This window comes from Triticum dicoccoides, chromosome 6B (assembly GCF_002162155.2).
Source record: "Triticum dicoccoides isolate Atlit2015 ecotype Zavitan chromosome 6B, WEW_v2.0, whole genome shotgun sequence".
Taxonomy (NCBI): domain Eukaryota; kingdom Viridiplantae; phylum Streptophyta; class Magnoliopsida; order Poales; family Poaceae; genus Triticum; species Triticum dicoccoides.
The window spans coordinates 271,539,917-271,555,888 of NC_041391.1; positions in this window are offsets into that span (position 1 = coordinate 271,539,917).

A 15,972-nucleotide genomic window follows, 5' to 3' on the forward strand; every position below is an offset into this window, starting at 1 on the left:
GAGGCTGCCAGAAGCGTAGTCTTCGACAAGATTAGCTATCCCCCTCTTATTCTGGCATTCTGCAGTTCAGTCCGCTGATATGGCCCTTTACACATATACCCATGCATATGTGGTGTAGCTCCTTGCTTGCGAGTACTTTGGATGAGTACTCACGGTTGCTTTCTCCCCCCTTTTCCCCCTTTCCTTTCTTTCTGGTTGCCGCAACAAGATGCTGGAGCCCAGGAGCCAGACGCCACCGTCAACGACGACTACTACACTGGAGGTGCCTACTACTACGTGCAGGCCGCTGACGACGACCATGAGTAGTTTAGGAGGATCCCAGGCAGGAGGCCTGCGCCTCTTTCAATCTGTATCCCAGTTTGTGCTAGCCTTCTTAAGGCAAACTTGTTTAACCTATGTCTGTACTTTGATATTGTTGCTTCCGCTGACTCGTCTAAGATCGAGCACTTGTATTCGAGCCCTCGCGGCCCCTGGATTGTATTATGATGCTTGTATGACTTATTTATGTTTTAGAGTTGTGTTGTCATATCTTCCCGTGAGTCCCTGATCTTGATCGTACACATTTGCGTGCATGATTAGTGTATGATTGAATCGGGGGTGTCACAAGTTGGTATCAGTGCCGACTGCCTGTAGGAATCCCCCTTCCATACTCCTTGGCCGAAGTCGAGTCTAGTCATTGCAACACTTTTACTAACATGGCTGTGTGCCTTACGGGCCCACGTCGCCATTGGGTGGTATTAGGATCTTTTACTCCTCGATCTTTACTCTGGGACTCTGAGCTCTCTTCTATTCGGGTTAAACTATTTTGCTAAAAACAAAACTAACTATAGGTTCTCGCAAGTACTTTCTCCCGGAGAGCCCCTTGTTACCGATGACCGCCTACTGCACCAGAAGATTCCGAAGATACTCTACGATGTGCTCTCGAGACTATGTGCCATTGCTTTTGCAATTCACTTCCATCGATAAATCCCTTTGGATAACTACTTACACCTATCGTTCATATTGTCATCCCCAGTTGCTCTTGTTATTACAAGATGTCCTGAAATACTCTTCGATATTCCGAGAATTCTTTATGCTTACTGCCCTGCAGTTCCTTGCTGCATGAATACCCCTACGCTTAATTACTCGCGCTTGCCGAGTATCTGTTTGTCCAAAGTTGTTCATGTGTTTCACAAAAATACATTCAAATACTACCTGATCTTCCGAAAATCCTGATTAGCCTATTGCTCTTGAAATTCTTGCTTACTTGCATTATGGTTAATCCCATAAATCTCGTAGTCTTAATGGCATCCCTTGTCATTATCATTTTGAGTCTGTTGACTCAATATGTTTGCGAATACACGCAATCATCATTGATCCTTATAAATTACCTTTCCGACTGAGCTCCCATTCTTTTAACTGGAATTGGTTCAAGACCAATCCAATTGCCGTTGATTGTACCCTAAGGCTATTCAACTTATCCATCCCTAATCAGAGCATTGCTTCTGATCCTTCGATTTGGATTCATAATTCCTTTGCATTCATGCTTCGAATTAGTCAAATGATTCTATAACCCGATGCATTTGCATTCTTTCTTCCTCTGGTTGGGTACCGATGCTCACATCAGCTCCGTTATGGACCGTTGGGTCCTTTGATGAATTATCATCCGACAGTGTCCTTCGTATCCAAAAAAAAAATCTCAAGAAGTTCTGATACATAATACCATTGATAAATCTTATTCTCTATTTTGGCCAACCATGCTCTGCTCTCGAGCTGGTGATGTTTACTATGAAGTTTGTGATATATGTTCCTATGATGCCCCGATGGGTTGAACCATTGCCTTACCTAATCTATGTAAGCCCGAAAGATTTCATGGGCCATACTCTTTTGGTATTTTGCTACATAAAATTTCAAGATCACAACTTCTTCGAAAATGCGAAGAGAATGGAAGGTTATGCATTGAGGAAGTGGGATTCGACCTTCAACCTTTGTGTTCATGCCCATGGACATGATGTGGGACCTACCATAGAAGCTTCTTGTTATAATAACTATTTCGTTGATATAATATCATCTGGTATCTGTGAATTGATCCTATGCAATCGTGGTTCCGACCCTATTTTCTCTTTGATCCCATTTTTCGGGCAAGTTGAAGCACTTGTCTTTTGCAAGTCGATACACCATTCCAACCTCTACCTTGATCTACCCTCGGGTATCTCAAGAATATCTAAGAACTGTGTTGCTTCTTATGAGTCCTCATCAGCTATTATTTCTCACTGATTCCAATTTTCTCGGGTTCTGGGTTGTCGTCAATCGAGAACACCGATTCCGCATTTCGGTTCGATAGCCCTACGTAATTTCCGTTGCTTACGCGTTTATTAATCCTTTAAGTCTTTCCTAGCTTGATCGGCTGTATCGTTATCATGCTAAATCTTAACTGTGCTACCTGGTCCTTCTTTCCGTAGCACAATTTTCGATGATGAGCTAAGCTTACGTCACTCTTCCTCGTCATATCATTTTGCCTTGAACAACAAGCTAGATTTCGAGTTTGTGTGGTACCCGTGGTTCCAATAACCGTTTGCTTCATCATTCCTATTGACTTGATGTCATCGCCGACCGATTACATCTTCATGAAATCTCTCGACAAGTGTGTCGTGATCATCATCAACCTTATGAGCTCTTCCAGGATATCAATTGAGTTCATGATGAGGAATACTATCCTTGCCCTCGATGGTTTGTGTTATCATCGACAACATTATTGCCTTCCCTCGAACACATACTTGTTCATGTTATGGAGCTCCTTGATATCCAGCTTATGTCCTATCATGGAGCACTATCGTATTTTATGTCAAGAATGTTGCGAGAAATTCACCACCCCTAAGAATTCTTGATACAAGTGATACTTATTACCATCACCACTAATCGGAATACCGACAAATGGACTGTGATGTGTAAATTCTAAACTTCTAGCAACCCTATTGCTTTGAAGTTATTGGTCTATAGTTTCATTTTATGTCTATGTCTTATTGAATCATCATTCAAACATTGATCGTGCTACCTAGCCCATATTTCGGGCGCACGTTTCAACCAATGTTTAACTATGTATGTTTTCCTCGAGCATACATCATTTTACCAGTTGATCTGACAAATGTTATCTCCTTGTTCACATAATGGTGGAAATCCATCTTTAGTTAACCTCGATGGATTGTCGCTGAGTCAATCAGTCATCTCCTCACCTCTCCTTGATTTAATGGTGAACCCCTATTCGGAACTCGCTTCCATAGTTCATTTCCCAAGAATCATATAATGTCATCTCGTCAATTGTGTTGCACCTCTTCTTCTCAGGCATCCTGAGTTTATGGTGTCCTGACACCATTCAGATTTGAAGCTTGTCAAATATGATGGTTAGAACATTTTCCAAGAGTCTTAGCATTGATCTTTATATAACCCCGTAAGGTGATGTCATGCCTAGCACACCTGACCGGAGGACCGAGTGTTATAGTTTCCTTTTTAACAAGGTTATCCATTCTTCCATGAGGAAACTATAAGACTTATTCTATAAGTTGTTTTCGATGGATCCTTTGTACCCAAAGCCGGACCTTTGCTTGAAGACCATGTCAATACTGTCTCGAAGCCTGTCTATGGCACTCCGATTTTCAACAGGAACATTTGAAGCCCAATGCTAAATGTTTCTTGCTCAATTATCCAAACACCGCTGTATGGATAATGTCATGAAAATTTCTCTCCCCTCACCTAGAGGCTTTTCTACCTTATATCCTGTCAAGGATATCATGCTCTGCTTGTCCTTGGGAAGGATATACCCCTGAAATATGTGTTTAAACACATTTTTCCTTTCCATTGTTTGTTTAAACTGATAATCATATTTTCCTTCCATTGGTTGGTTTAATGTTTCTTGTGACCTATATGATCTAAGCAGTAATATTCTCCTTCTTATGTAAACACCTCGGTGTACAACTCTGTCAGCAAGACCCTGTTACCATTGTTGATGACATTTCGGTAACCACCGATGGACGAGAACTTTGCCTATTGGTCCGCATCGTTCAACGAGCAGGAAAATGGTTCTCTTCGTTCCTCGCCCTTGGTATCGACGTTGTTGCTGACATAATTGACATGCTACCCTCTGACATGCCTTTCTTGCATGACCATGTAAGATGTCAACGTCCTTCATACCTTTAACCAACATGGTGGGCCCATAACCCACAGTTCCACAGGATCGAAACTTGACTCTCCTACACCCCCTGTTCCCAAGGTTCTTCCTCGCGTGTGGCCTCGTATGTAATTCACGAGCCGCCTTCCGAGAGATCATCAAATCTGTTACCGGATGCAATACTTAGTCCCGATTGCCTTGAGCCCCTTTCAAGCCCTGTTCAGGCATCAAACGGTTGCCTGCTCGCTCGAAACTTCCATGAAACCTCATTACTTGCTCTCGATATTTACTTAAGTTTTAGTTCGAGAGTTACTTTCCGCCACCTTCCCCGATGTTAGCTACTAGGTAGCAACCTTGTAGAGGTCTGGCCTTTTGAAGCTACCCCTTACCCTTTTCGTAAGTACGATGGAGATCCCGAAGAAAGGACGTCGACTTCATCATGATGACCTGCAGCAGAGAAATGAAGACATCAACATAGTGGATCTACCTCTTCGAGGAGAGTAACCAAGACCAAGAAGGATCGTTAGAATTTCGTAACCTAGTCTTTCCCCTTACTCACCTCCTATTCTTGGGACGAGATTTGTTGTAGTGGAGGAGATTTGTAACGCCCGGATAATTAGGCTACAGTAAAACTCTTCTAATGATGCCATGTCATCTGTGTTACTGTTGCTAATCAAGTGGTAGTTCAAAATCATTGCAAATTCAAAATATGAATTAGTGACAAACACCCTAAGTTTTCAAAAGTCAAAGCGAAAATGTTCGGGGGTTGCCAAATTTTGCACTGGTAATTATGGTGAAGCAAACACCTTTTTATAAAATGCCTAAATGCCCTAAAACTAAATAAAACAGAAAGGGAAAGTAAATAAAAGAAAGAAATTACAAAAAAACAAAAAAAGGGGGGGAAGCCCCTTGGACCAGGCAGCCCAACCCACCCGCACGGCCACCGCCCAACCCCCTGGCCCACAGCCAGCCTGGCCGGCCCAGCCGGCCCAGCTCCCGCACCGCATCCCCTTCCCCTGTTCCCCCGACCCGGGTCGAAACAGGGCGCGTCCTAGCCGAACCCCCCTCGCCGGCGACGAGACGAGGGGATAAGGTCACCACGCCGCGCCCCCTCGGTCTCCCCTCCCCACTCGCCCCCACTCTCGCCTCGGCTCCTGCGCAACTCCCTCTCCCCTCCAGATCCACCTCGCTCTCCCCCTTGCTCCCCACCACGTCCGAGCGCTGCCATGGACCCGCCGCCGTGAATCGCGCGGCCACAGTCATCGCCTCGCCGCGCCTGCGAGTCTGTTGATGCCTCCATCTTCTTCCTCGTCCACCGGAGGCCTCAGATGGAGCGGGGGAGCCCCAAATCACCGGATCCCCTTCGCCCTCATCTCCGGCGGCCGCGTTCTTCACCAACTCGGGCGACACCCCCCTGCTGCTACTAAACTACCACGGGCCATCTTGCGTGCCGCACGGTGAGCTCCCCATCTCCCGCCCATCTCCATTAGCTCCCTCGCATGCCCTAGCTAGCTACCGCCACTCACCCGAGCGCCCCGCCACGGATCTCGTCGCCGACGCGTTCCCGGTGACCAAATGGTCACGGGGCCGAGCCCTTTGTGCTCACCGCGTCGCGTAGCTCCGCCCTAGCCTCCCCGTTAGCCCCGGAGCGCTCTGCCACGCCGTCTTCGCCTCACGCCCGAATCACCTCGCCGCCGTCGACCCCGCGGCGCTCGACTCCGGCCACCACAGTCTCCGCAGCCACCACCATTCGCTCCACCGTCGTCTTGCGGTTCGAATACGACCAGTCCCGTCGTCGGCCTGCAAACGAAACCGCCACTCACCCGAGCCCCGACTTCCGCCTCTCTGCTCGCCGGCGACAGCTCCGGCGAACTCGGGACGAACCACCACCACCACTAGACGCGCCTCTGCGCGCTAGTTCGAACGAGCCCAGGTGCGCACGGATCCGTGCCCTATGTGCAGTTTCCGGCGAACTCCGACAGGCCTGCGCCGTGCTTTTGGTCGCCGGTAGCGGGAACCGCCCCTGCTGACCTGGCACCGCGGGTCCCGCCACCTGGGCCACTGACTGGTGGGCCCAGGGCCCCCTGTTGACCTGTTGACTGGGTCAACGTGCTGACTAGGCAGCCCAGTGGCACTGACATGCGGGCCCCATGCCATAAAAGAATAAAAACAAGTAGATAAACTGCTAATTAATTAAATTAGTTAATTAAAACATTAATCTCTCACTGACTACTAGGAACCACACACTAATTAACCCATTTAGTTAGTTTTAGAATTCTGTTAATGTCCCTAACAATGACATGTGGGTCCCACTGGACCCACCTGTCTGGTTTGACTGGTCAACTGACCAGTTGACCTGCTGACATCACTCTGATGTCATGCTGACGTCATCATTCACTGTTTTGGATAATGTTGGAATTAAATAACTAATTAAAATCAGAAAATGATTTAAATCTTTAGAAAATCATATCTTTTAATCCCTAACTCGGATGAAAATACTTTCTACATGAAAGTTGCTCAGAACGACGAGACGAATCCGGATACACAGCCAGTTCGTCCGCCACGCATCCCTAGCATAGCGAACACGCAACTTTCCCCCTCCGGTTCACCGGTCCGAAAACGCGAAACACCGGGAATACTTTCCCGGATGTTTTCCCTCTTCGTCGGTATTACCTACTACCGCGATTGGGCATACCCATCATCGTTACTTGTCATGTCATTCATCGATATGCATCTGTTTGCATTGTATTCATTGTTTCTTCCCCCTCTTCTCTCCGGTAGACTACGAGACCGATGCTGCTGCTGCCCAGTACGACTACGGAGTTGACGACCCCTCTCTCTTGCCAGAGCAATCAGGCAAGCCCCCCCTTGATCACCAGACATCGCCTATTCTTCTCTATACTACTTGCATTAGAGTAGTGTAGCATGTTACTGTTCGGTTACTCCTATTCTGTTGCATAGCATGTCATTGTTGCTACAGTCATTGATACCTTACCCGCAATCCTAAATCCTTAGTATAGGATGCTAGTTTATCATCATTGGCCCTACATTCTTGTCAGTCTGCCTTGCTATACTATTGGGCCGTGATCACTCGGGAGATCATCATGGGTATATACTATACATATATACATACTACAGATGGTGACTAAAGTCGGGTCCGCTCGAAGAGTACCCGCGAGTGATTCATGGATTGGGGGCTGAAAGGACCTTTGTCCCGACGGCCCTCTGTGTGGATCTTTGTGGCGGAGCGACAGGGCAGGTTGAGACCACCTAGGCGAGAGGTGGGCCTGCCCTGGTCGGCGTCCGCGGTTGCTTCATAATAACACGCTTAACGAGATCTTGGTATTTGATCTGAGTCTGGCCATTTGGTCTATACGCACTAACCATCTACGCAGGAGTAGTTATGGGTATCCCGACGTCGTGGTATCAGCCAAAGCCTTCTAGACCAGCGACTGAGCGGTGCGCGCCGGATTGGAACATAAGCCTGCTCTTGTATTAAGGGGGCTAGTTCCGCTTTTGGCCGCCCTCGCAACGTGCAGGTGTGCAATGGGCGATGGGCCCAGACCCCTGCGCCATAGGAGTTAGACCGGCGTGCTGACCTCTCTGTTAGGCCTAGGTGGGGCTGCGACGTGTTGATCTTCCGAGGCCGGGCATGACCCAGGAAAGTGTGTCCGACCAAATGGGATCCAGCGTGTTGGGTTATGTGGTGCACCCCTGCAGGGAAGTTTATCTATTCGAATAGTCGTGTCCCTCGGTAAAAGGACGACCCGGAGTTGTACCTTGACCTTATGACAACTAGAACCAGATACTTAATAAAACACACCCTTCTAAGTGCCAGATACAACCCGGTGATCGCTCTCTAACAGGGCGACGAGGAGAGGATTGCCGGGTAGGATTATGCTATGCGATGCTACTGGAGATGCTACTTGGAGATGCTACTGGAGATGCTACTTGGAGGACTTCAATCTACTCTCTTCTACATGCTACAAGATGGAGGCTGCCAGAAGCGTAGTCTTCGACAGGATTAGCTATCCCCCTCTTATTCTGGCATTCTGCAGTTCAGTCCACTGATATTGCCCTTTACACATATACCCATGCATATGTAGTGTAGCTCCTTGCTTGCGAGTACTTTGGATGAGTACTCACGGTTGCTTTCTCCCCCCTTTTCCCCCTTTCCTTTCTTTCTGGTTGTCGCAACCAGATGCTGGAGCCCGGGAGCCAGACGCCACCGTCGATGACGACTACTACACTGGAGGTGCCTACAACTACGTGCAGGCCGCCGCCGACGACCAGGAGTAGTTTAGGAGGATCCCAGGCAGGAGGCCTACGCCTCTTTCGATCTGTATCCCAGTTTGTGCTAGCCTTCTTAAGGCAAACTTGTTTAACCTATGTCTGTACTCAGATATTGTTGCTTCCGCTGACTCGTCTATGATCGAGCACTTGTATTCGAGCCCTCGCGGCCCCTGGCTTGTATTATGATGCTTGTATGACTTATTTATGTTTCAGAGTTGTGTTGTGATATCTTCCCGTGAGTCCCTGATCTTGATCGTACACATTTGCGTGCATGATTAATGTACGATTATATCGGGGGCGTCACACCAAGTGTGGTAGGGGACCAGCCCTAGGTGTGCTGGTGCGCCCCCCCACAAGGGCCCAAGGCGCCTAGGGTTTGGGGAGGGGGCGCACCCACCTAACTTGGGGCGCAAGTTTCCCCTCTCCCACCCCCTTGGCCGCACCCTAGATGGGTTTTTGGCTGCCGCCATCCCTAGGGAGGGAACCCTAGAGGGGGCGCAGCACCCTCCCTCTCCCCTATATATACTTGAGGACTTTGGGGCTGCCAACACAATGAGTTTTGACCTCTCCCTGGCGCAGCCCTACCTCTCTCCCTCCTCCTCTCCCGTGGTGCTTGGCGAAGCTCTGTAGGATTGCCACGCTCCTCCATCACCACCACGCCGTTGTGCTGCTTCTGGATGGAGTCTTCCTCAACCTATCCCTCTCTCCTTGCTGGATCAAGGCATGGGAGACGTCACCGGGCTGCACGTGTCTTGACCGCGGAGGTGCCGTCCGTTCGGCACTAGGATCTGCGGTGATTTGGATCACGACGAGTATGACTCCTTCAACCCTGTTCTCTTGAATGCTTCCGTTTAGCGATCTACAAGGGTATGTAGATGCACTCTCCTCTCTCTCGTTGCTAGTTTCTCCATAGATAGATCTTGGTGACTCGTAGGAAAATTTTGAATTTCTGCTATGTTCCCCAACATCCTAAGGCCCATATAGAAGGCCAACGGATCCTATGGCCCGTATAGAAGGCCAATGGATCATACGGCCAGAAGAAGGCCCATGGATCATACGGACTGCAAGAGGCCCATGGTTACAACAGTCCGTGTGTTGCCATGATTATTTTGGCCTAGTTACCAAAAATAGGCTATTGTGGCCACAAGAAAAACACAGAAAAAGAACTGAAGTGACTACAAGCAAACAACTAAACAAGACAATAAGGAAATAAATAAGCAATCACTTAACGCTAGCCTATTACCACTATTACACATATTACATCCACTGGGCATCAAAGTTTGCCACCAGTAAAAATATAGGGAACAAAGCAGCATATTACGTACCCTGGCCGTCAAAATTGGCCAACAGTTCAAATAAATGTGGCAGCAAAACAAGAGCATAACTGAAACAACTTCAGAAGAGCTCAAGAAACGTTATCCTGGGTATCCACCATGCTAGCAATAAGCTTAGCAAGCTTATTAGCTTTGTCCTGTTTGGCGCTAAAATCCTACAACGCTTGCTGTTGCACCAGAAAGTATGCATCTGAATGCTCCAGGGACATCTGCAGTCCTTCCGCTTCTTGTCGCAGCACAACTGATCGATGTCTTTCAGCTTGTAGTTGAGACTCAAGAAACCGAATTGATTTAGACAGTGAGTTTGAATAGCTTGTGCAAGCGGTACTGGCGAGTAACTCAAACACTAAACCAAGACAGGACTTTGGGGTTGTCTCGCTGTCTTCAAGATAGTCTTCCTTAGCTGTTTTATCAGCTTTGTTGGAGACCAACAAGGATGTGTCACTATCCTAAACCTTATCTACATTACTTCATTTACCATTGCTTAATAAGGCACTCTTCCCCAATATTCTTTCAGCATTCTAAAAGAAGAAACAAGCAGACACATAACAAGTTTAGCATGTACTAGTATATGAAACTCATTTCGGTCAACCAGTTCATTAGTAAGGTGGACAGGATTAAACTACCAAGTCTTCTATTGCCAAGTACTAGTACATAATAAAAGCATCAAACAAGCATATATCTATGTCCTATGGTCACTGCATTGTCTTGCCAAATCAAAATAGAGACACGGTTCAAATCATATCAGTTCAAGACAAAGCAGCAGTGAAGGAATACAAAGCGTGGGAAACTACACGGCACAACAAGATTTCAGATGGGTACCACGGGTCTACGTGTACAACAACACTATTGGCTCTGTTGTGATACTAGTAATGTGCATAATATGAAAGTCAACTGTATACACAATTGAAATTGAAATCAACAGAGCTATTGATGAGAGCAAACCTGTTAAAGAAACATGCGTGAACATACCTGCTGTGCCATTGGAGTTTCGATTGGATCCTTCAATTTAAAAATAAGTTTGTATGAGTAAATACAGTGATACAAGAGTAAAGAAATCATAGTGAAAAAAGGCGTGCCTAAGCGAGCGCTTAAGCACGCCTAGGCTCTAGGCGTTGGCAAACGCATTGCGCATAACTACGCTTAATCTCTGCATAAGTGCGCACACGCATGCGCTTTGATGAGTAAAGCGCAAGGCGGTGGCAAAACGCACAATTAACGCCTAGCACTTTTTTGAACTATGATAGCAATGGAATCTTAAATTAGAACAATTGTTCTTCAGGTTTAGGCACTTGTTCTACATGAATAGAGAACGGTAAGATGTAAGAATATAATACTTAAAAATAGAAAATGAGCTCATAGACCTTACCATATTTTTGGTTCGGGACCAGTACAGAACAAGGCATTCCCAGTCATCGTCCAGTAAATGTGTCTCAGGAGAACGTAAGGGAATTTGATGAGTTTCTTTGCTTGTGAAGTTCGTTTTCTTCAGGTAATTCCGATACTGCCACCAAGCATTCTTGAAGATAGCAGAGGTATTAGCACAGGTTTCCTCATCCTGAGTTTCCAAATTGGTCCTTCTCTATAGAGAAAAATGGGAAAATTTGTTGTATTATAACCACCATGGAGGTAGGATATATGGGACGAAGCAAAGTAATTGCCATGAATGACATTACTTACACACAACTCCTGGACAAACACCTACAACTGGCATTTTCCTTCATCTTCAGTATAATATTTTCAAGATAGGAAGATACGCACATACAATTTCACAACATCAAATGCGATAGATGCTAAACTACGACTAGCTAGTTGTGCTTCCTCCACAGGAATAGGCGTACTAACTGGTGGAGTTGGGGTTCGCCGTGATAGTACTGGCCCTTTGGGCACTGGAGCTGCCTTACTAACTGCTCTTGTTTGGGAGCTCTGTGGTGGAGATGGTGTTGTCTCAACAGGAAGTGGGTTACTATTGGCTGGGGTTGGGGTTAGATTGGATGAAGTTGGTTCTCTGTCCATCGTAGTAGGGGTACAATCTGCGAGAGTTTGGGTTATGTGTGGTAGGGCTCGTTCTTGTGCATGTACAACTGGGGTGCTATCTCCACCAAGAGGTAGCACTGTTTTATTTGAAGACCGTGTTTTTAGTCCGCTAGATACTGGCATCACCCGCTCCAATTCAGATGGGTGATAAACAGGAAACATAGTTGAATGTACAGCCATTGTATGAGAGACAGATGCAATAGATAGTGTGGAAAAAAGAGGGCATGAAATAGTTGACATGTACATTGTTTAACTAAAATGGATAGCATGACATAATTTCACATATATGATGTCTATCTAAACTCGATAGCATGGCATAACATAATTCAAAGATATGATGAATAACTAAACAGGATCGCATGCCATAATTCACCTACATGTTATCTAAGTAATCAGGATCGCATCATTTAATTCACATATGTGATTTATATGCTAAATAGAGGGCATTCGATGTGATGTCTGAACTAAGAACATGGTGTTGAATATTGTGTATATGATGTCTAAACTATGCAATGCAAGACACCATATGCATGATATGAGCAGTATAACCTTGTCAAGTTAGGGCATAAACCTCAGTGGGGGAATAGGACTGGTCATCTGCCTCTGAATCCATCTCTGAGGAGCTATCGGGACCAAACAAGAGATCTGCTTCGACAGGTAGCACTGTCTGCTCTGAAGGCCTTGTTTTCACTCCAAATTTTTCCATCTCCCACCCAAATGGCTGATCCACAGGAAGAGTTGTTTAATGTACAAACATTGTCGAGAAATGGAAATGTAATGAAGAAAAGGATGGGGAAGGTATCATTCAAATATATGATGCCTGGTTAAACAGGATGGCATTGCACATTTCACATATATTATGGCTGGCTAAAAGGCATGATACTGCATAATTCCCATATATGATATAGAAACTAAACATGTGGCATTACAGAACATGTCTAAACTAAGCAGATGACATATATGATGTCAAAAGTAGGCACTGCAAGGCAACATATGCATGATATGACTAACATCATCATGCCAAGGTAGAGCAAACACCTTGAGCGGTAAATAGGAGTGGTCAGTAGCGTCTAAATCTGCCTCAGAACAGATATCTTCCTCTGGATTACAATCTGGAGAGGGTTGGGGAGGGTTTTCCATTGAACCCACCATGGAGCGATGTCTGCATGACATTGTATTGCCGTGCAAAACGCTTCTCTTTTCTCTATATGTTCAGCATGACTGTGTACAATATCTGACATGCATACAAAAAAATATGGTGAGATTATGTAAGGAGAGCATGCAGAAATTTAGAGTGATGGTAACAACCAGTGGATGGATCCAAAAACAATGATAGCAGGCTAATGATTGCTTTAATTTAATAAAAAGACAGATGATGATTGCTTTACTATTTGTTTCCCACCCAAGATGAAAAACATAGGCATACCCTAGGTGAACCAGATATTAGACAGACATACTATTCATTGCTGCATCGATATGTGCCCCACAACTAATTTAGATCTCAAGTTTGAACATTAATTTGGACCTGACTTGGGAGTCCAAGAGCTGAACAGGATGATAAAGTAGCAGGTAATTTTATGCAATACATAACATAAGTAGAAACAAAAGAGTGCGACCTCTCTTGTGGACCCGTGTACTCCTCAGGTTCATCTGCTGAGTCGATGATGGTGATGCCGTTGCGGTGGGTGCTAGCGGCAGGGAAGGAGATCTGAGGCGGCGAAAGACGGTCAGGAATTGTGATGTCTAGTTTGGTGGATGCCTCTATCGATGGAGCAGCTCAGGTGAGGTGGACGACGTCGCGGCAGGAGCAGGACAAACCACACAAAGTTCCCTTCGACACCTACCTGTAACTGAAGTAATTTTGTAAGGGCTCATTTGGCTTGCATGATTCTTAAAATGCAGGGATAGGAAAAACACCGGAATAGGATAGGAATGCACATGGTAAATAGAGCATTTGTAAACACAGGATTTCTGTCAACTTGGGTGTTTGGTTTACAGGAATTGGAAGAGCAGAGGAATGCAAAGAAACATGGCGAAAATAAAGTGAAACCATATGAAAGCGTGTACAGGTAGAATGTTATTCTGCCACTAATGCACTTGGTCTTGTTTTCATGCATAGGATTTTGAAAAGTAGGTCCACGTGGATGTTTTGCTTCATTCCTTTCTACAAAATGCATGAATAATTGAATAGTAGAGTGCCATTGGAAAATTCCCTATCGCTATGTTTTTCCGTCGAACCAAAATAGCCCTAATGGATCGACGTGAATGTGTAGTAATAAGTGATGCAACAAGTGTACAACCTCTTTGCCATAGTCGTGTCGACCTCTTCATCATTGGGTTGGTCGCTGAAGCAGTTGAGGCGGAGGTGGCTGTCGGAGGTGTGGAGGAAGATCTGAGGAATCTGTAGACAGCGTCCAGGGCACTGCTCTGTTGTGATAGATCGTTCTATCGTTGGAGCAGCTCCGGTGAGCCGTAAGACGTCAAGGCCAAAGCAGCACAAGACAGACATCATCAATCTCAAGTGGGATTCTAATAGCATCTCCAATAGATGATGTAAAATAGATGTAAAATTCACATCACCAAAAACCACCTGACTACAACAGATGAGGTAAAACTGTTGACTCTGAACTTAACTGTCGAAACTGAAATTTACTGTGGAATCTGAATGCTACTGTCAAAACTGAACGCAATGGTAGTAGAGAGGCACTTGACATGTAGTTTAGGTAGGGCCTGCAGTTCATCTTCAACCTGCACCCCCCTGAGCCACCAGCCACCACCGGCCGAACCGCCGGCCCAAGCGCCGCCTCGCCGCCCCGAAATAACTCCCCACCGCCGCCCCGGCCAGCCCTCTAGGCCCCCGGCCCCCCCATCATGAACCCTAAGATAGATAGTGGGGTACCTCTCAGGCGAGCCCCCGTCCCCGCTGCGGGTGGTTCTTCCTTAACTCCGGCGAGCCCCCCAAACCCTGAAAATTGACTGACCCAAAAGTCAATTCAGTCGACTGAAGTGTGGCTAAATCGAAGCAGAGCAGCAACACGAGTGAGGGGGAGAGCAGCAGCAGCTGGGCGAGCGAGCGATCGAACGAGAGTCAGAGCAGCACCAGTAGCGTGAGCGAGCGAGCAAGAGCCGGAGAAGCAGCAGCAGATCCGGCTGGTATGGACGCGCCGCCAAAGGGGCCTCGCACTTGGGGAGAGCCACTGTGGAGATGTCGCCCGCGGCGCTGGCTTCAAGGTAGCTGCTCCATGGGGGTGTGGGATGGAGCACCGTTGGCACCGGGAGGTCGAGTAAAGGAGAAGGTTCGATGCAATGAGTGTACAACCTTTTTGGTGGCGCCGATTAGGCCTCGACTTTGTCCGAGGAGTTGGAGAGGATGCTGCGGTTCTAGTGGAGCAGGTTAAAGCGGCGCTGTGGGGATGGAGCAGCCACGATAGACGAGGCGATCATCGGAGCAGCTCCTTGGAGGTGGAGGACGGGGCGGCTGAATCGGAGGGACGACGAGATGGACGACGGATCCTCATCCGGGGAGGTGGACGTGGGACGTCGAGCTGTTGCGGTGGACGACGTCGTCGGGGAAGAGGCTCTGGCTAGGAAGCGGTGAGGTGGCTGACGGAGGAGGGTGGGGTTTCGTGGCTGGAGCGGAGAGGTTATGGCGGCCTGAGATTTCGAATGGCGAAAAGGGGGCGATGGTAGGGGGTGAAGCATGACTTAGGGACATGCTTGTAAAAAATGTAGGGTGTGTTACAAAAGTACCCCCCATCGATTTTAACTAGTGGCCCTTTCGGCTTAGGGTTAGAAGGGGGATTTCACGTGTCGGGATTTGGCAGCTGGAGGGAGTTTTCGGGCGCGTTGTAATTTCGGGATACCAAGGCGCGAGTTGTGAAGGCGCCAGTTTTGGGAGCACGATATCTGAATTTTTGGGATATAACAAGACGCGGGTTGAATTTTAGGGACAAGCCTAACATGTAGTAATATTGTACTTGTATGTACCAAATCAATTCGGACTTCCCTCAACCAAAAAGTAAATGAAAAAAATAAAACTATTCACACCACACAAAGAGAGAGTCTTTCCCCGTTTTACTATACAAATGTTATTCAAAGCTACTCCCTCCTTCCATAGGGCCTAATGCGTTTTTCGATGCTAACTTTGACCAAATATTAGAACAA